General features: G+C 37.7%; 1 long non-coding RNA gene across 2 annotated transcripts in view; it reads right to left on the bottom strand.

Moving 5' to 3' along the window:
- The window catches only part of LOC142407625 (uncharacterized), a 40,926-nt gene extending 22,501 nt beyond the window's left edge, over positions 1–18,425 (bottom strand). The window contains exons 1-2 of one of the 2 annotated variants that reach the window (XR_012774989.1): positions 18,355–18,425; positions 16,882–16,964 (exon numbers count right to left, since the gene is read on the bottom strand). This is a non-coding gene — a long non-coding RNA (uncharacterized LOC142407625). Of the gene's footprint in view, positions 1–2,024; positions 2,091–16,881; positions 16,965–18,354 lie in introns of those variants that run through there. The other variant, XR_012774988.1, reaches the window with a different exon arrangement.
- Between the last annotated feature and the right edge of the window lie 1,843 nt (positions 18,426–20,268).

A 20,268-nucleotide genomic window follows, 5' to 3' on the forward strand; every position in this document is an offset into this window, starting at 1 on the left:
GCTTCCAGTCGGCCCGAGGCAAAACAATGGCAGAGGCCTTCGAACACTTTGGTGGTGCACAACCAGGGTCCAGCCCTCAGAAACGTCCCTTGGCACTGACTGATTTACTAGCATGGGCAGAGCCATGGAATTCAACTCGCTCAGCCTTGCAGCGCTGATGCAACTGATCTCACACATCTAATCCATTAGACAAATGTGAAGTCAATTTGTACATCTGCAGTGGCCATTTGCTCAGGATATCTGAGCACAGGGCAGCTTCACTGGAGCTATTGAGCTTCTCCAATAAGCCTGCCAATTGCCTGGAATTCCTAGACTAACGGCCAAAAAAGCAGCAGGACAGTAGATGGTGTATAAAGATTTGCTGCCAAATATGGTGGAGTTGGCACCTGTGACTTTGGCTCAGTACTGCAGTTCCCACTGTGAAGATCAGTGATTATTGCTTTAATAAGCAGTTCTTAAGTGAGGTACCTGATATCTGTTGTTGCAAGAGATGGAGTGCCAAAGGAACAAAAGATGGGGAAGTTATAAAAAAACCTAATCCTTGGGGCCCACCATTCAGTTTACCTTGGGTTTTATTATTCTTGAAAAAAATTCTTTGAGTTATTTCACCAAAAAACAGTATACACAAAGAGATTTCTCAGTGGGTTGCTTATTGGTTGAGATTTTACAAGTTGCCAAGAGTGCCCAGATTTCTGAGTCCCATTTTACAAGAATCAAAACTGCAGAAGGTCTCCAAAACTTGATACTAACCTGTTTGCAATAGCACAACGCTGTTCTCCAAAGGAAGACATCACCATGGGGTTGGTTCATAACTCACTGATGCCAGCAGGACTGTGAAAAGATTCTTATTCAAAAACCTCCATTAAAGCCTGTGTCTCTTTGAACATCAAAAGTGGACACACATTTATGTAAACATATTACAGGTAGGTCAATTCTGTCAAGCGTGTGTGTAGTTTCTCTAAGTTACATTAACATCAAAAGAAGAAGGAAATGGAAGGCAATGTGATGTTCAGCAACAGGTTAGTTGCTGGTTTATCTTTGCAACAGAAACATTAACTGTACAGTCTGAGACTTGGCAACAATTAATCCAGACGTAAAGAAAGAACCTTTGTCTTTGAATCCGTGCGCTGTGCTTTTGAATAAATGTGTATTAGTCAACTATTTTATATATGACTCATAGTGTTGTAATTGGTTGCATATTCTTCAGTTAATATAGATACAATTAGAACATCAAGTTTGGAGAAATGGGTAAAAGGTCAGTGTTGTAAAACACCCTGTCCTTAAAACCAGAGGTTGCATCTCTTAAGATTATCCCAAATAATGTCTCTTTCTGAAGCACAGAAGGTCACATTCTGTAGTCAAGTAAAATCTCAGAACGACGTGACTTGTGGCATATGTAACTATTATTCCCTGGTCCTATGCAAAAGTCTCCAAAGAATGTTTCCATTGCTAAATGAGGAACAGAAGTTTACAAAGGTAGGTTTGTCTCAGGCTTACCAGCAGATGGAGTTGGAACCAGGGTCTTGATATGCATGATCATTAACATGAATAAGGTTCTTTTCTGGAATAGCAGCACATAGCTGGTGTACTAGTGACATCTCAATTTATAATAGAACAAGTATGCAAGATATAAGTGGAGAGAGATTTTTATTCAAATGCAAGTGAGAAAATACACTTGAGAAGCCTGGAATCTGTGCTTAAATGTCTAATGCAATTTGAAAAAGGTAAGAGAAAGGACAAATATGGCTTTTTCCATTCACAAGCAACTGACTGGATTATGAAAGTGATGTGTAAGGCTTTAAACTACTTCCAGAGAAAGTAAACTATGACAAAAAAAGCACTGTGCCAAAGAATACATTGTTACAGATCCTCTTTACATATAGTTAATTATTATAGCGAGTTTCTCTCTGACTTATCTACATTAATAAATCCAATGAAAAAGATGTTACTCAGTTTGGGACTGAAAACTTGAAGAAGTCATTTAATGAAATCAAGAAGTTAAGAAGATATGAAAAAAACCTTACATTTCCCCTTCTTCCCTCTCAGTTGACGATGCTTCAGCTGTAGGTATAGATGCTTCTCACCTAAAATAATAATGGAACAAAGAGGCTAATTGCTTCCACTTTCATGAAACATATGAAACAAGACTCGCGCTCTGACTATTGCATTTTGGTATGAGGACATTCCATGAGTCTTTACATTGGAAGAAGCTGTTCTGATTGCAGACCACAAACCTCTCGTTAAAATTCTTGGAGCAGAAACTGATTATCTGGCTGATACATTACAGAAGTGGACATTAAGGCAAACTTGTTATCATTATGATATCATGGCTGAGTTATCTGAAAAACAAAGTAAATCTGTACTTTTCCTGTTGACTATTAGAGATGAAAAGGTTCCCGCAAAGAATCCTTCCACTTACTCCTCCTGCCTCCCTCCCCTTTTGGGGAAGTGGGACCATGTACCTTAGAATGAGTCACAGCAGAAATGGAAGAAGTCCCTCAGCATGATTTCCTGCTGCCCTGCAGCTTGTGTAGTCTTTAAAACCTGGGCAAAATAGGTGAGAAGTGTTGCCATCTGGACTGGCAGTTTTTTACACTCACTCTGTACAGGTGCAAATGGTTGCAAGGTGTTGGGCAGTGAAGGAGCAAGAACATCCAGTTCAGAAAGATTCAGGAATTTGTGTGCAAATCAGTCAAGCCATCCTGCTCACCAGCAACCCCCAAATGAACTCAGTCAGAGTCACTGCAGCACTATCTCCGTCCAGATGTTCTGGTAAATACGTAGGAGCAGAGTCAGGGATAAACACCGAAGTCAGTTAATCCTCAGTGGCCCACCTGGGTACCAATTTTGATGTCAGGGTGACTGGAACTGCTGCTATGAAGGTGAGAAAGGCTTTCTTTGGAATACTAAGAGGCTTAACCACACCTGAAACGAAACTTGTCTGATCACCTAAACCTTTTCCTTAGTGTCCTCTTCCCAGATACTTTACCTGACCACAGGGAATGCACCTAGGAGCATGCTGTCACTAGGCGGAACAGTAAATTCTAATTAAGTGGGATGTAACAAAATCCCACGGAAAGACAAGTCAGCTTGTCATTTACGGGGAAGTTAATCAGATGTATTCAAGATTATGATGGAGTCAAGCCTTTAACAAGCCTGTGAAATAAATGAAAACTACATGCCTCTTTGATCTCACTTCCATTCTACCTCTAATCTGATATTCCTCCTTAAAGATAAAGCCTGGAGTAAAAGGTTAGTTTGTCCTTTGTGATCAAACATCACCAATGCACATACATGCCTACAACACTTGCTCTGAACACTGGAGCCTTCTTAGCTGCTCTTTAACCCTGGCAATGCTCAGTGGTGTTCCTTTCCAGTTTGCCAAGCATCCAGCTTCTTGCCCTGAGGGGGAAGCATATACCTGACTCTCTCACATCTCTGCTGAAATGGGTTTCATAAACTAGATACCTCCCAGTCAGATTTACCTGCAGCGTTTAATCTAGGAGCAACCATGTGGCTGCATCTATACTAGTACCTTAAGCAGCCCCAGCACACCGGCATATGTAATGGCATTCAATAAACTGCTCTGTGAATTTATTAGAGTACTCCCCAGCATACTTATAGCCCAGGCCAACTAGCACTCTGCTAAATTTCTGGGCACAGTCGGGAAGTTAGCAAAAGCCAAGAAACATTCCCAGCAGACCGTTTGCATCTGACCGTCGTGTTCAACAGGAGGACATGGCCAAACTGTGACAGCCCCTGCACTAACGTTATGTTTACAAGCTGAGATGTAAGTTCAGAGCTCACCTACAAGACAGGAGCCCAGAATAAATGCTGAAGACCACAACCTTTCTTGAAAGAGACAAAGAGGAAGAACTCCTTTGGTTTTACTCAATTGCTCAGTGGCACAAGCTCTTAAATCAGGGTAGGAGAAATGATCCTTGGAGGATGGGTATCCTCACTCACCCATACACAACTGTAGGGAATCATGCTCACTCATGGTCCCTCTTAGCACAAGAAAGTGTGAGGTCCTGTATGCAAAGTGCCATAAATTCAATTGTCCCCACTGTAGAATTGCCCAGCACCTGATTTTTTTAAGTCACTTCTCAGCGAGAATGGATTTGAACCCTCGTACATCTCCCATATCACAGTGTCCTGATCTGCTGCAAGAAGGTGGGCACCATACACACATCCTGCTTCAAGAGCAAAAAACCCCTTCTAACTTATCAGCAAAAAAAGACAGAGCACTATTTCAACAAAGACAACCAAACTACAGATCCTGAAGGAAGGGATTTATGTTACTCATTTCAGAAACATGCGGGTGTTCAGCATTTGGCAAGCAAAGGCAGCTCAGAGTGCAGCATACAGGGGTCCTCACTCCTGAGCATCTCTCCGCAGGGTGCTCAGGCACCTTCTCAAGGCTATGGAGCCCATTCGAGGGGCCAGGCTCCTTCAGGTGCATTACGGGTAGCAAGACAGTGACGTTCTTCTGTGGATCTTAGGCCAAGGCTTATCTGAGATCCAGTCTTTTCTTCAAATACTTCCTATAAGCTCACCTGGATACTTTGCAGCTCCACATATTTCCATAATGCATGCTTTAAAAAATGATGGTCCTATTTCTTTTCTCATTTATGTGCGTATAAATCCAGTGCAACTCCACTGAAACCAGTGAAGCAAAAGCGTACATAAACAATAGGGAAAATCAGGCTCTGCATTTCTTGGTTACGATTCTCATATGTAACAAATGATTCTGGGGCCCTATTTTGGAAGTATCTAACTTGAAACAGCTTTTCAAACCAGAGTACTTAATACTGTCTAAAGATCAGTCTTCTGCAGGGCACCCAAAAGTGAAGTTCCTAGTATTGCAAGTCACTCTTAAAAATCTTGGCCATTTTTTCAAAGGATGTGTCAGTGTCTCAAACAGATGCAAAAGCAATGACCACTCAAATAGTTTGGTGTTTACAGGTTCATCAATCAAAAAGAAACACTTTGATCACCTGACATGACTCAAACAACATACTTGATATCTGATACCAGACCGAGATCATACAGATCTAATAAACTTTTGGCTCCTGCAAATTTCTTTTAAAAAATATAAAAAAGGATCAGTTATAGAGAAGTTGATTAATATGCACTCTGCTCAAACAGTCTTGAACATCTGTGTATTAAATTCATTTATTAAATTATACCAATCTGTATTTTAATGAGTAAAAGATACTTATTCTGCCATCCATCAAAATAAACTCAGGAAATACTTAACATTATAATCATTTTTCTTGTTTGAACATGAGTTATGAAATATGAATCCCACACTAAGAATGCTGTACTTGCCATTATGATCAAATATGTTTTTACAGGTGCACCAAATATTCTGTTTTCATTTCATTCTCAAACTGTTGAAAATATAAACCATGTTTTATATTTCTTAGGTAGGTAATATTGCCTTTTTCCCCCCACATGGCACCCATTATTAGTGAGTTATTACCATGCCTTTTTTCAAACACACACTACATATCCTAAAGTTGCTTAGTAATGAAAATACAGATTTATGTAACATCTAGTATCAAATAACATTTAGGGCACACTTTGGTATTAAAAGGTTTGGGGCACTAATAACTTTCAAGTGCATGTTAATATTGCCAGATAAGGTGTATACAATCTGTTGGGTGAAGTTCAGTCTTTTACCACTTTGCTTTTTTTTTGACCAAGGAAAGTTAACTTTTAGGTACAACAGGATTTAATATATGCATGCATTGAATTTTTGTTTCTTATTGTTCTCATAACTGTGATTTTTATTTCCATTTTCTTGGTCTCCTTTTATTAAAAAAAAAGGAAAAAACACTGGCAGACAGACAGCAAGCCCAGCTGGGACAGCAGGTGAGCTAAACTGTAGTCTTCTTCCCAGTATCAGTTTGACACCATATCAAACGTTAAGTACAGTCATTAAAAAAATTCCTTCCTTCTATTTGTACAGGGTGAATACCTGGTTAAAGACAGAGCTTAGCACTGGAACCCATATGCTCAAAGAAAACAGTATTTGGGAGAGTGCAGTGAAGAAAAGCAAGATATGACTGCAAGGCACAGAGCTTCTCAGCTGGTATTGAATCCACATGCCTCTGGTGACTTCAGTGGAGCTACAAGTCCAATACAGAGGTTTGGCACTGGGACTGGAATAAACAGGTAAAACTCACCATATCAGCAAGCGAGACTACAATACTACTTTCAATAAAGAAGTGGGAACTTCTCCATTGATTTCAATGGGAGTAGGTTCAAACCATGAAAGAACATATCAGCAGTAGAGCCAGCACACTATAAAAAAGCAGTCACATTCTGGAAAGCAAATGTAACCACACATTAACCAGCTTTTTTGAAAAACAGATCAAGAGAGTAGGAAATCATTTGGCATTTTATTGGCAAAGGGGGAAAACCCTTCAACAAAGCCATCACTTCATACAGGTGCAACCACAGCGTAAGTTACCACCATGCCAAAATTACAGCTGAGGCAATGTCAACCCTTTTCATGGGTACATGGAAAAGAGCTGATATGAAGAAAGAGGGAAATGGTAGAGAAGAAAATCCATAAACAGAAGTTCTGTGGGGAGTGAAAGAGAGCACTAACTCTGTCATAGCTGATTATGTCCAAACATGGCACTAGGAATGGAAAATCTACCACTTCTGACTTAAAGACAGTATTTAGAAAACTAATTTTCTTAAAAGAGATCTCATTATTGCCAGTGCATTTATGATTTTTACTCCCTATCTAATTGGTCCATATCGTACATAACATTCTAAGTCATTTCTTGTTGGAAAAAACCCCACATTTTTGTCCTGTACCAACAGTTTGTGTAGATGTAGAAAGTGAAGAAAAGCCACTGGTCTGAACTCTCAAAATATGCAGGCCAAAGGGCTTGACCAATAGCTAATACATCATATTCTTAACTACTGTTTGCCTTGAACTTAAAATCCTTAGAAAGACATTCAGTCTTGACTGAAAGACTTACAATGATGTACAGAAGCTATCACATCCTGAGTTATTACAAATATTACTTACGGGTATTGAAGAATTATCTACCTATTTTTAAGCAGAGTTAATGTAGAATTGTATTCCAAATACTAGATTCCATTGAGAACACTTATGCACCAGTCTTCAAAGATAAGACAAAAAAAAACATCTGACAGAAGAACATAGCCACCACCTGATCTTCCAGAAGCGTCTGGATATCTAGCAAGTTCCTATCTACTGCCCATCTGCTTAAAAAAAGAGTAGACAAATCCCTCCAGCTGGCAAAGCGTACATCCTTTATTGACTTTTCTGTACTCTACAGAATAAAATATGGGCATATGTACATGTGCAACAAACCACAAAGAGCAGTTTATTTCATCAGAGAAGGCATTTGTCCTTGCAGTCATGTACTTCTTGACTTTATTATTTGAAATGCACCTTTCTGAATTGCATTCTATGGATAGTTTGGAAATATTTGAAATGTCACATTTATTGTTTAGTTGGGATGATCAATACAGATTCATGATTAAATGCAAATAAATTATTCATGGAATTTTCTCTCCATTTTACCATTTCTAATCAATACATCAAAGGGAAAAACTTCAACTTGAGTTGGTGGAATGATTCCTGCATCCCGTTGGTCCCAAATGATTTTAGGAGGAATCCCTATCAATATAGAAATCCACCCTTGTCAGCCACAAACAGGGCTTTAACAGCCACGATTCTTATAAACTCCTCAACAATAAACATAGAGAAAAAGAAACATGCATTAAGTAGCAACCCAAAAACTGAGTATAGATTGGGCACGTATCAGAGATAATACTTAGTTCAATGTTGAACAAAGTTGTGTCAGAAATATTGAGGATGCTTTAAGTTAATTACTCAAGTCATTGAATTCTTTTGGGGAATGTCCTTCACTGCAGGTCTCTCAGTATTCAGCTTCAGTTTTGATCATCTTTTTCAGGCCTGCAACATATAGGAAAAGTTAGCAATTATTTTATGACAAAGCAGGAACCTCACACTCTTCTATAAACTTGTGAGAGTTAGAATAATTTGGCAATTTCTCCTCCTCAGTCTCCACTCTGATTTGTAAACCAACCTGCATAAACCAACATAACATTTCAGGCTAAACCAGTAAAAGAGTAAGTGAGCTACTCTTGGACTATTTCTTACCTGACCCAAATCTGGAAGTTAAATTTTCTGATCTTACTAAAGAGATTGCTCAACCTCTGCCATCATAAGGAAACTCAAATAGAGGAAAGCTACGCTTCTGACTGTGGGTGGCTATCCTGTTCATATGAAAAATTAGCAACAAGAGTTTTCTTTCTTTTACTCAATAGGACGCCAGATGGCTGCAAAAGATTTTTCGTGGGAAGAATTTGTTAATTTTATTAATTTTTAAGACAATAAAATAAGAGAAGGAAATAGCAGTGTGTTTATCGGTGTTCCACGGAAGTAGTAACTGCAACATCTACAGGCAGAGGAATACCACCAATGTAACTCCTAGTCCCAAACACTCAGACACATTACCCCCACCCAAGAATGCAACTAACAGTCTTCAGAATAAAAAATGTGGCTTTCTATTTGTAAGCCTTTTTCTTTGCCCTTTATAGGCTATCATGAGTATCTGTGAGACATTCTCCATTTTGGTGTCTAGTGGTCATGAAGTAAATGTAAGTTTTGAGTAGAGAGAAAACACAAGCTAAGACTTAAGTGAACTGTCTACCACCAAACTATTACTTCTATTGGGTTTTGCATTTTTTCTATTTTTCTTCTTTTAAGATTGATGCTCCTAATTATTTCTTTGTCAAAGAGAATTTAACTTCCCTGTGCCCCAACATATACTTCACCAGATTTCCATTCTTCACATACTTGTTTTCAGCTGCCATCTGAGGCCTTTGGCAAGCAATATATCACTGAAACTTTCTAATCATTATATTAAACAATAAGTTTTTCAAGACCCTCCGAGTGCACATAATTAACACAAGGGTGTGGAAAATAAAAATCATGCTAACAGATAAAAAAGTATTATTTAACATGAAAAAAACTCTCAGAACAAATAACTCAGAGCAGAGACACTCAGTTCACATTGAAGAAGACACCTAGCAAGTAGTAATGCTGGAAAAACTTTAGTATAAGAGGCAAATGCAAATTCGATGCAAGTTTACAAAGTTGTATGGCTGTAGCAGAGGCAAATATAGCTCTGAACTACATATATAGGAAAAGGAAAGCTCTTTTTCCTTTTATCTCCCAGAGTTTTCCATGGTCCTATCCACCTTGGTCCTTGGAAGTTATTGACAAATTGGAGGGAATTCACAGGAAAGTATGTAAATTGTCCAAGGTTTTATAGCAGTTGATTTAAAATGTATGTGTGAACATCAGAAGGTTAAGAGCTAAGCAAAGAGAGAACATAATAACAACATATATATACTTTAAAGTCCTAAACACTGAAGTTGTAACAGAAGTATTTAGGATGGTATTCATAGTTTAAGTTGAGGAGTAGGATGGCAGCAGAAAAGTGAGAATTCAGGCAAAATTAACTGAGAGACCTATTTAACCACAGAATAGTTTACAAAAGAAAGTAAAGGAAGCTTCAGGACTCTGAAAATTTAAATGGGGCATCCTAATCTACTCAAAGTTATTCTTCAGAGAATAATGTAATTTTTGGAAGGGAATAAACTAGATCACTGCTGTTTAACCATTCTGGCTGGGTAAGTCACATCTTCTTTCATCAACATTTGGAGACACATAAGCTTTACCATAAAAGACTTGGTTCACATGTTCAGTTTTTATATGTGTATAGGTGCAGAGCTCCCAGAAAGCAGCAAAGGTACTGCACATCTGTGAACCATCTGAACTGCACATGTCTTACTTCTACATACCTGAATCCTGGATTCATGCTGGTCTTGGAAGCAGCACACTTACTGCATGTACATTACCCACCACAAGTCCACCCAGAAGTCTCTGAGAGTTCTTAGTTGGCTGTCAAAGGTGATGTCTGAGAATGGGCTATTTCTACCATTAACAGTTGGACAGATTACTCCTGGTTGCCTTTTTCTTCCCAAGGCAACTTGGGGGTATACATGCTTGGAGGGCAACCTCACCTACTTCCTACCCACCATCCTTCTTCAAGAAAGGCCTTATCCTCCCAGCTCTAATGAGAGGAACATTGCTATTACTGCAGTAGATCAGTTGAAATATTTATTCTTGTTTGTAATATCTATCAGATTTACATATATCTCTCAGAAGCCGTATCTTGTCAAATCTGTCTGCTAATGAGCCCATTGTTGTTTATTTCCTGTATGCTGTCTCTTTCATTTACTACACGGAGAAAAGCAATTAGCAAAGAGCAGACACAACAAAGATAATGCAACAGTAGAGAAGATAACCATAACTGATAGGTATTATTTACCAATTTACCACAAAAATCTTTTAAGTGAAATATCAACTGAAATTTTGTCTTGGAGATAGTTGAAAATAGTCCCTGAAGACAAAGGAGTAAGAGATTGTTTATAAGAGCTGGTTCTCAGCAGAGGTTTTGGGAAGGAACTATGCATTCTTCACCAGTTGCACAGTATATTGCCTTAGGCAGAGTACATTGATACTAAAACAGTTTGTCTTATTATTCATCTCTGTTCATTTCTGCAGTTGGTTTTGGTGTTGACATGAAAATAAATGAATAACAGAGTATCTAAACAAATGTTTTGTCTAATGGAGATCTTATAAATGACATGCCAGTTACATAAAATGTCAGATTCTCTTCTGTCGCTGTGTTTTGCATCAAAACAAAGTATGTGATTTAGGAGGAAAACAATTAAATACAACCAAAAGAGCGTGGAAGGACTCTCCTTAAATTCCACAGAGCTTCAAAATGGATTTTTTAAAGAAGAAATAAAAGTTACTGAGAAAAAAAAAATTAACCTCAGAAGGCCCATGGGGATATTAAGAAACTTACACTACTCTGAAAAGAAAGACCTAGTGGAAGCTCCACAAAGCACTTACAGAGTGGGATGGCAAAGCAAGAAAATCCAAAAAAAGATACATAGAGTAGATGTAGATTAGATTACAATAAAGTAATCCATTAATATTTTGTACACAGGACTACAGTTCCCCCAAACATACAATTATAGATACGAAAAGTTTCAAAGTGACCAGTATTTCTATTACCTTTCTATCACTTACAGATTTCTTATGGTGCCAACAGAAGGAAAGAGAGACTACCACAAATAATGATTAATAGCATCTAAGTGAGGTTTCTGCCCTGAATTCTTCAGTGGAGTCTAGAGAAGAACTTGCAGGAGCATGGATTTGCAATGCCTAGTCCTATGGATCTCTGCTCTTGCTACAGCTAGGAAAGTAAGCACCCATGTCTTTTCATATATGGTCCTAAACATCTGGTGGAATGCTTTTAACTTCAAATATTCATTACACTTGAAGTGGAATGGTACAAATTCCTGCACTATGTCAGGAATTCATTCCCAGGTCTTCATTTCTGACTGGTCACCAGCTGCTCTTTCCCACCATTGAGTATGAATACTACCGATATTCCCAGAATCCTACTCCATCATGACAGCTCGTGGTGCAACTTAACCACTGATTAATCACTGCTTCAGAATGCATTTCTAATTCCTCCTCTCTTCCAGGGACTCACGCTTGCCCAGACACATGACTACACTGCACGCTGCCTGTCTGACAAAATGTGTCACAAAGCCTGGTGCCTATAGTTAGATGGCCTGAATTCCTGCTGTGAGAACATAAAGAAAATCTTTTTGTTTGACAAAACTATGACACCTACAGATCCATTTGGTTTGTGCCACTCAATGCAAAACATACATTTTATTCTGATCAGTTCCTTTCAGATTCTTTAAGGGAAGGGGACAAGTAGACCACTGGACCATGTCAGGAAAACATTCTGGAGCAAGGCAGAAAATGAGGTCAAGTGGCAGGATGCTGAAAATTCTTCTTGGGATGAAGCAAAGATTGTTGATCAATACTTTTGTTGCAGCATATATCCTAGATTCAAATGTGACTTGATTTCAAACATCTAGTGTCAAGGCCCTGATTGGCATCACTTGGGGCTGTCACCCTTACCTCCTGCCCATGGGCCCAGGAGCCCCAGCTCAGGCCTGTGCCTTCAGTTCCTCCATGAGCTGTGTCATAGGTATACCTGTCTCCACATCTGACCATGAACCCTGTTGATTCAGACTCAGACCTATGGACCCAGTTCCGGATTTAATCTTGGACCAGCCTGGGGATCACTGGACTGTGTCTGATCCTAGTTACCGTTACCAAACCTGATCCTGACCCTGACTCATGCTCCTGGCTTCACCCTGGCCTGCCCTGTCACCATTGACTTGCATGATGATCTGGACTCTTGGCTGATGCCACCTGCCATCCCTAGACCTGCCTTGCTCCCTTGCTTGGAGGCAGTGGGACAGGGCTGGCAAGGTCCCTGCCCTGCTGGCCATGGATCTCAGCTACCCAGTCCTTAGGGAGCAGTTGACCCTCACTTGCATCCTGATACCTGGCCTTGGAAGAGTGATCCAGTCTTCCCAGCATAAATGCCTAAGTTCCACTCAGTTCAGGCTCCACTCAAGATGTTAAAAGCAATGCACTCTTTGCACAATTGGTCAACAGTAGCTGTATTGTTCTCCCCTGTGCTCTGCACCCTGCTTGCCATACACAGAATTGCCTTCTGTATAGAAAATTTACCCCCATATTAAACTTGAGGGGGCTTGATGCCTCATCTTCTGTGTTTCAAGAGAACTCTCCTCAAGCAGATTGTTCAAAATTTTCCATGCCTACCTCGGAGCTGAGTCAACGTACAAGCAGGAATGCAAAAGTCACAAGACCAGAAGGGCAAAGGAGGGCATGACCAGCAATCCCCTTGGAAGGGGCACATGTGGGGTCCCAGGCCCAATTCCCCAGAACAAGCATTGCATTAGGCCACCTCTAGATATAAGAAGTGGAAGTGTTCCAGAGATCAGACATCATCTGTGTTCCCTGTTCCACTCATATTCTAATAGCTAGAAGAAGATGAAGGTTGCTGTTGCCTTTTTTCTTTCTTTTCCAAGACATTTGCATTCATAACCACACAGCCAACCAGTTTCAAATGTCTTCAACCTCAAGCAGAGGGGAGTTCCCTAAGCAGTACAATATTATGAAGGAGACTCTCCAGTGACTTGAGTAGAGTTTGAGTACCTCTGTTCTATGAAGGGTTAACATGCTTATTTTAAGACAGATGCTATTTAGACACTGCAGAGATTAATTTAAAATTAATTTATAGGTAAGATGTTAATTTAATAAGCTGAACAACTGGAGAAAAATGAGTGCAGGAAATGTCTTACACATTCTAAGTAACACTTTTTTAGCTCTAAACTGTATTTGCATTCAAAGATACGTGACAAAAATTGTATCACACAAATATAAGGTAGAACCCCTCCACACACTTGTACAGCCATCTAAAACTAACTGCTTCTCAAAGAAAAAAGAATCTTGAATTAAGAAGGGTATGAATTATAAACTAATGCATTCCCAGTTGTTTTAAAATTTTGTCAAATAAAAGAAGAAATATACCAAACTAAGATGTGGGTAAATTGCTGGCAGTTATACCAACCAGTGAGTTAAACCAAAGCAAAACAAAATTTAAAAAGCTGAATTTTAAAAAGCTGAACCACTCAATAATAATTCCACCTATGCATTTTTTAGAAACATGGTGATATTATTCTTAAGTAATTTCTAAGAAGATTCATTTATTCTAGAATTATATTAACCAGAGGGCTTTAACTACATTTTTACTGAGCAGCTGCAAAAGAATACTTAATACCAAATAACTATGCTGTATATACCAATAACTAGACCTTAGAATAACTCTGGGATTTTGTGTCTACTGGAAAAAAAATCATGGTTTTATACATCTTACTATGTAAGAGTGTATATTTGAAGTGATTTAAGTAGTTTAAATTTCTAATGTTCAATCGTGAGGCTTCCCTTTGATTGAACTATTTATGGGATCATTGATAGCCCCATAAATTCTAAGCACATTAAAACCCTGCTCACAAACGGAATAAAAATCTGGATGGAAGATTTTTATATTTTAATATAAAAATTGTTACTTTAGAATTCTATAGAATCAGAATAAATACACAATTATGCCCTACTGTTTTAAGTAATTTGATTTACTAAGAGATCTGATATAAACTAAAAAACCCCCCCATATCTTTATTTTACTTCATATTGCTTTTATTTATCTTTAAACTCCGCTTTGAATTCATAGAGTTCCAAATTTCTTAAGTTGCAAAGCAAGTAAAAATTCAATAAATTCATAAGAAACATGTTATGGATAATTGCCTAATTAAAATTCCTGAAGCAGTATGGGTGTTTTGTACTGCACTTACCCTAATATTCGTCTATTGCACGTGTTCATTAATCTTCTTTTATTTAATTCTGTATTTTCTCTCTTTTTGTGGGTTATATATTATGAAAATAATATTGCTAGTGCTCATTTACATAATCAGAATATACTGTATTCCCATGATTTGTGCATTTTTCTTCTCTAGCTTGATAAGGTTATTAAAATTATAGGCCAGAACATGGCATGATGATTGGCGAAGAGTGTTTTCTGAAAGACTGTGTGCTGGTTAGAACTGAAATTACCATTTGTTTCAAAATGTTCCAGGGAATGATTGCCCACTGAGATAATGTAAGTTAAGTAAAGAAAACTTCAAACAGAGTTTAACGACGAAGTTGTATCATGTGTATTGAAGGGAAATTTGATGTATTTAATACAGTGCCCTGTGTTGCAGAGTGCAATACTCGTCTCTTTAAACAGCTTTTCCTTCCTATTTTTCTAACAGTACCATAAAAAATCATTGTTACAATTCATCATTCCAAACAGTCAAAGCTAGCATTTTATAGAAGCACAAGTAATTATAAGGAAAGGATATGTTATAGAAATAATAAAACCCCAGTATAAAGGTCAAGCTATGTGAAGTAAAAAGCTTTTATTAAAGAACCTCTAGTTCTGACCTAGAGACCCTCAAAATCATTATGATCATCCCTACCTCTGTTAAAATTAAATGGTTAGGTCAAGAAACATATTTTAATATCTTCAGCATAACTTCTACTTAGAATGCACTCTTGAAAGATCAAATCATAGCAATATCATGGGGATATGTGTACAGAATATCAGTATTTATGAATAGCAACTGCACCCAGTCTATCTCTCACTTTATTTTACTCTTCCTTGTGTTTCTGGTTCTTTACTTTTAAGAACAATTTGGGGCAATATTTAGTTTAGTCTTAGTCTAAAACTTATTGAAACAAATTCACTCTGGATTAACCTCTCTATATACTGTTGCTAGAGCAGCTAGAAGTTCCAACTTTGTCAAACTGAATATTATAAAATCTTGTAAAAACCACAATAACTGTACCAAAGAATACCTGTCTTAGACAGAAGGTGGTAAGTTAATAAGCCCAAAAGGCAGAAAATATAAAATAACAGTGAGAGAATTATGGACAGCAATTGCTCAGTGACCATTCATAACTGACCTGCAAAACAGCGTCTGACCAAAAAAAAAAGGGATACAAATGTGTATTTGAAGAGAACACAAATGAACACAGTTCTCTGACTACAAAGGACAACTCATTGACAGCTCACTGTAATATATTCTACATGATTTTACTGCCTTCCAGTGTCACCTCTTGTGCAAAGTATTTTCAGATTTTTTTCTTAGCTATTATTTTAGCTGCACTTGTTTCACAGTAAAAGGCAAGGGAAAAATATTTGCAATATAAGCTATAAAATCTAAGACACTTGTAACAGGAAAGTGTCATTCAAACATGATGGAAGATGCTGAACCATATGGAAGCACATGGATAAGTGAACAACTGTGAACTTGTAGTCACTTTTTTGCTAAGCTCCTGGAAAAGCAATATTGTTTAGGAAGTCAGCTGGACATCAATGAAACACACGCTGATCTGTAATGGATGTGGAAAACTCTAAGGCTGGGATTTTTTGAACATTGCCTAAAAGGTTCAACAGCTGATGAAATCAATGAGAATTCCATGTCTCATTTTCAGAAGTGGATTTGAAAACCATTACTTTAAGTGCACTTTTCAACTGGAAATATGAAGCATTTATTTGACAGAGAATGAAAGTCTTCCCATGTTCTCCTACAGACCTCCCAGGCACCGATGAGAACATCCTTCCATATTCTCCCCTTCTCTGCATCCACTTCATTCTTCTTCTCCATTCATAGACACTCTTTTTCAGCATAACCTCCACATTTTTTCTATTTTCCCCATTTTTATCTCTATTGCTTATTGTATTCATTAACAGGTGAGCATATGTTTTTATTGAATATGCATGTATAAAAAATAACATTAAAAAACATTTTAAAGTCATATGGAAAAGTGAGAGTGTGCTAGAAATAAGCTTGCCCATGCAACCTCAACTGATTTATCTTGGGCATATGCATTTTGATACAGGCTTTAATTACATGATCACAAACTTTTTTTCCATAGCATCCTAGCCGTTTCAGTGCTCAGATTGGATGGTGCTTACTTAATGAACAGCTGTTCAATATTTAGTTCATTGTTCAATACATGGTCCCATTGTTCAATGGATGGCCTCATGCCATCTTTGTTGCACACTATTCAAACCCTTCTCTAAAGATATTTATTAACATCCCCATGAGTTTTCTTCTATGATGCTCATCAGTATAGTTTTTAAAGCTTTACAAATACTAATTATATCCACAATATCCATGTGAGATAGGAGCCCAGCACCTGAGGATGCACATCCTCAAATGCGGAACTGAAGCAGGGAGATTACAGTTAATAATATCCATGAATTTTGAGTATCCAGTTTGAAATACCTTGGGTTTGATTTACAGCTCCCATTGACATAAGTTGCAGCTGGGAGTCTTCAGCACTTCAAATTTGTTTCCACAATCTGAGGCTGGGTACCAAGAAAATGAAGCACATTCTGTTAGTAGCAATCTATGCAAAGTTTGTTTTAAGTTACTTTCCCAGTATCACATATCTAGAGCTGAGGTGGGAAGAGAATGCAATTGTCTAGGCTAGCATCCACATCTTCATTATGAGGCTCTCCCTTTCTCTTACTGAAATCTCACTTCAGCTTTACATTCCTTCCTACTTCTGCAACAAATGGGTGATGAAGACAACCTTATCTGTGATGCAAACTCCAGAGAGATAATCTCCATCCTCTCATCGGGACAAAGATCCTAGAAATAAAAACATACGGATGTCTAACTAAAAGTTGTGCCACAATACATAGGCAAACCTTTAAAGTAGAATTTCCTACTCTTTGATGCCCTGAATTTTCAATCCTAATAATGTCTCACTTCCCACTTCCAGTTTTCCCTATTATTGACTCTTTGCCCAGGTAATCTCAATTTCCTCTCTCTAGTTTCCTCTTTGTTTTCCTTTAGCTCTCCTCTACATCCCTGAGTCCTTGTTTCTCTAGATATATTGTTTCAGTCTAGCCCTTTTCTTTCTCAAATTCAGCTTTTGTTTCTATTGCATCTGAACACATGGTTCCTTCTTTATCTTTTTGTGATAGAAGGGTTATAGCTGAAAACAGATAATTGCCATAAAGACCATAATGCAAGACCAGTTCCCTGCTCTCATTTTAGTGTCTGTATAAGCCAGAAAGTCTGTCTTCGTCTCTATCACTGTGAGCTAGCGCACACTCAGTTTCTTGGTGAGGGATGGTGACTACCAAGTAGAGAAAGATCTAGGGACATTGAGACACCTGAGCATGCTTTGGAGTTTTTAATCCATAAAACTTAAGGGTTTTTATCTGCATCTTCACTGAAGTAGCAAAAAAAACCACCAAAGGCATACCTTTTCTTGCCAAACCAACCCCCTGAAAATTTTCATTTTTCTTTCCCTAGGTTTAGGAGCACTGTCACATTTCAAAGCAAGGATTTCAAGAACTTCAGTGACATGGGCAAACACACTTATTTTTTCCTTGCATCATTCCTAGAAGTGGCAGAACTATTTTGGCTGGAGCTTTCCAGAAAAGTACAGCCTGGGACAGCTACTTGGCTTGGAAAACTTCAGTCAAAACAGTTACAGTTTGGCACTATTATAAGTAGACGCAATCAAGGTTTCATAATAGGAAGCATTAGGTAATTTTAATAATAGGCAGTTCTATCACCTATAAAACCTTTAAACATAACAAAATATTATGTGTGCAAACAAATATCAAGAAAAGTCCTATTAAAAAGCGTCTTAGTGAAATGAAAAGGAGAAAAAACAAACATGCAAAAATATGAAATATCACATCCTGACCCTGAAAAATAAAGACACATATACTTCTCCACCTTAACACAGCAAGTGTCTTGATCTTTCTTCACCTCAGTCCAAAAACAGAAGAACACAAAACATAACTTTAATCTGCCAGGAAAAAAAGAAAAGTAAATATTAAGTTAGAGTCCTTGAGCTTCCTTGCTTCCCTGTATTAAAGCATGGCTAGTCTAGGGCCTAACCTCTGACATTCTTCTGGATGCTTTAATGTAGCATAATGAATCTCCAGATAATGTATTTTCATTTTCTCTGTGTATTACAATCTGATGAAGCCTTTTTTTCATATCTCTCTCTCATTTTCCCATTCTGTCAATACTCAAAATATTGAAGAACACCTGACTGCCCCGGATTCCAGTCCCATGGGCCAGGACTTACTTCAAAACTTTAAAATGTCTTTTACTGACTTTTTAACAATTTTATTACAAAACACTGTCCTGGAATGAAATACAGTAGTGATATTCAAGGAATATCAGTTTGGAGTGCTTAAGATATAGTTAAAACCCACATTTATTCAATAGTTCCTACTTTTTAAAGACAAAGAGGGTTTTATGACTGCCTAATCTGTCTTGCGTAACATACTATAAATCTCCCACAATAATTTATGCATTACTCACATAATTTTTTTATTTGCTACAGAACATCATTCAGAATCATATTCACTCTGGATTTAAAATCTTCATGTAACAGCAAATACACCACATCTTTGGAACGGTGGATTTAGTCATGAAAAATAGACAATCCAGCCCTAGCCCTACAGTGAAAGAAAACCTACAGTCTGTTCTGTTGTACTGAGGGCAGCAAGGGACTAACTTGAATAAAACTGATCACAGGTTATACAGATAGTTCAGAATTCATATCAACTAGCACAAAATCCCCAGGATGAAAAGAGTTATCTAAATTAAAGGGTTATATGGATATATACAATACAATATAACTTGTAAATATTGCTTCTATTGTTTATCATAATCCTAGGCAGTAAACTCACAGGACCTTGCTGGTTTAAATAAACCGCAAGAAGGAACTGACTGAAGGATACATTTTAATAGCCCTCTGTCAGAGAGAGTTAACACACTTGCACCTCTAACAACAGCATTTTTATTAAATCTTTATTATGTTGTATTAAAAAAAGTCCCCTTAGCCCTCAGGTAGTTGGTTGATGCTGAGTTTTCAAATGAAATATTTATGAAGTTCTTTGTTTAGAAGTTTAATTGTATCTTTAAATGACTTTCATATGTTTATATGCTTTACCCTCCAATATAAATGCCATATGATGCTCTATCATACTGTCCGGAATAGTCATTATGCATTTCACCATCACAACTGTTACATAACAATAAGCAGAAAAAAAGGACAAAAGGATAACTAAGTTAAACCAGATCCTATACATACTTATTTTGTTGCTAACACAGATCGTATCTCCAGCAAAATGTGCTTCTAATCATGTAACATAGCATAGTACTGTAATACTTTCCATATTTAAACTTTCGGTCAATGTATAATACTATAAAAGATGCTAAAATGTACTCTGCACTGACCTTTCTATTTCTCTGCCATGGGCGAGAGGAAGGAGAAGACTCTTATGGATAAAGAACAGGGGAGGAGACCTAAGGTCTATTCCTTAAATGAAGTTCAGTTTTGCTTATATAAGGGCTGTAGAGATCCATCACTCTTGTGGTACAACATTTAAAGGAAAAGCCTGATTTAGAAAATTTATTATCTTTCCAAATAATGGATGACAATTTTGAAATCACTTTCCTGATTTAGGAGCTAAAGGGACATTTTCTAAAGTGAAAGCACATTAGGGATCCATGTCACTTCATGCGAAAGCAGAACTTCATTAAGTCTGATCCCACTGTCTTGTACAATTCTCTTTGGGTGTTTCCTGTAGAGCGGATTTTGGCCATCTGCTCCAGGCAGTCTCTATGGTTAGT

The sequence above is a fragment of the Mycteria americana genome, chromosome 3, assembly GCF_035582795.1.
Source record: "Mycteria americana isolate JAX WOST 10 ecotype Jacksonville Zoo and Gardens chromosome 3, USCA_MyAme_1.0, whole genome shotgun sequence".
In the NCBI taxonomy this organism is placed as follows: domain Eukaryota; kingdom Metazoa; phylum Chordata; class Aves; order Ciconiiformes; family Ciconiidae; genus Mycteria; species Mycteria americana.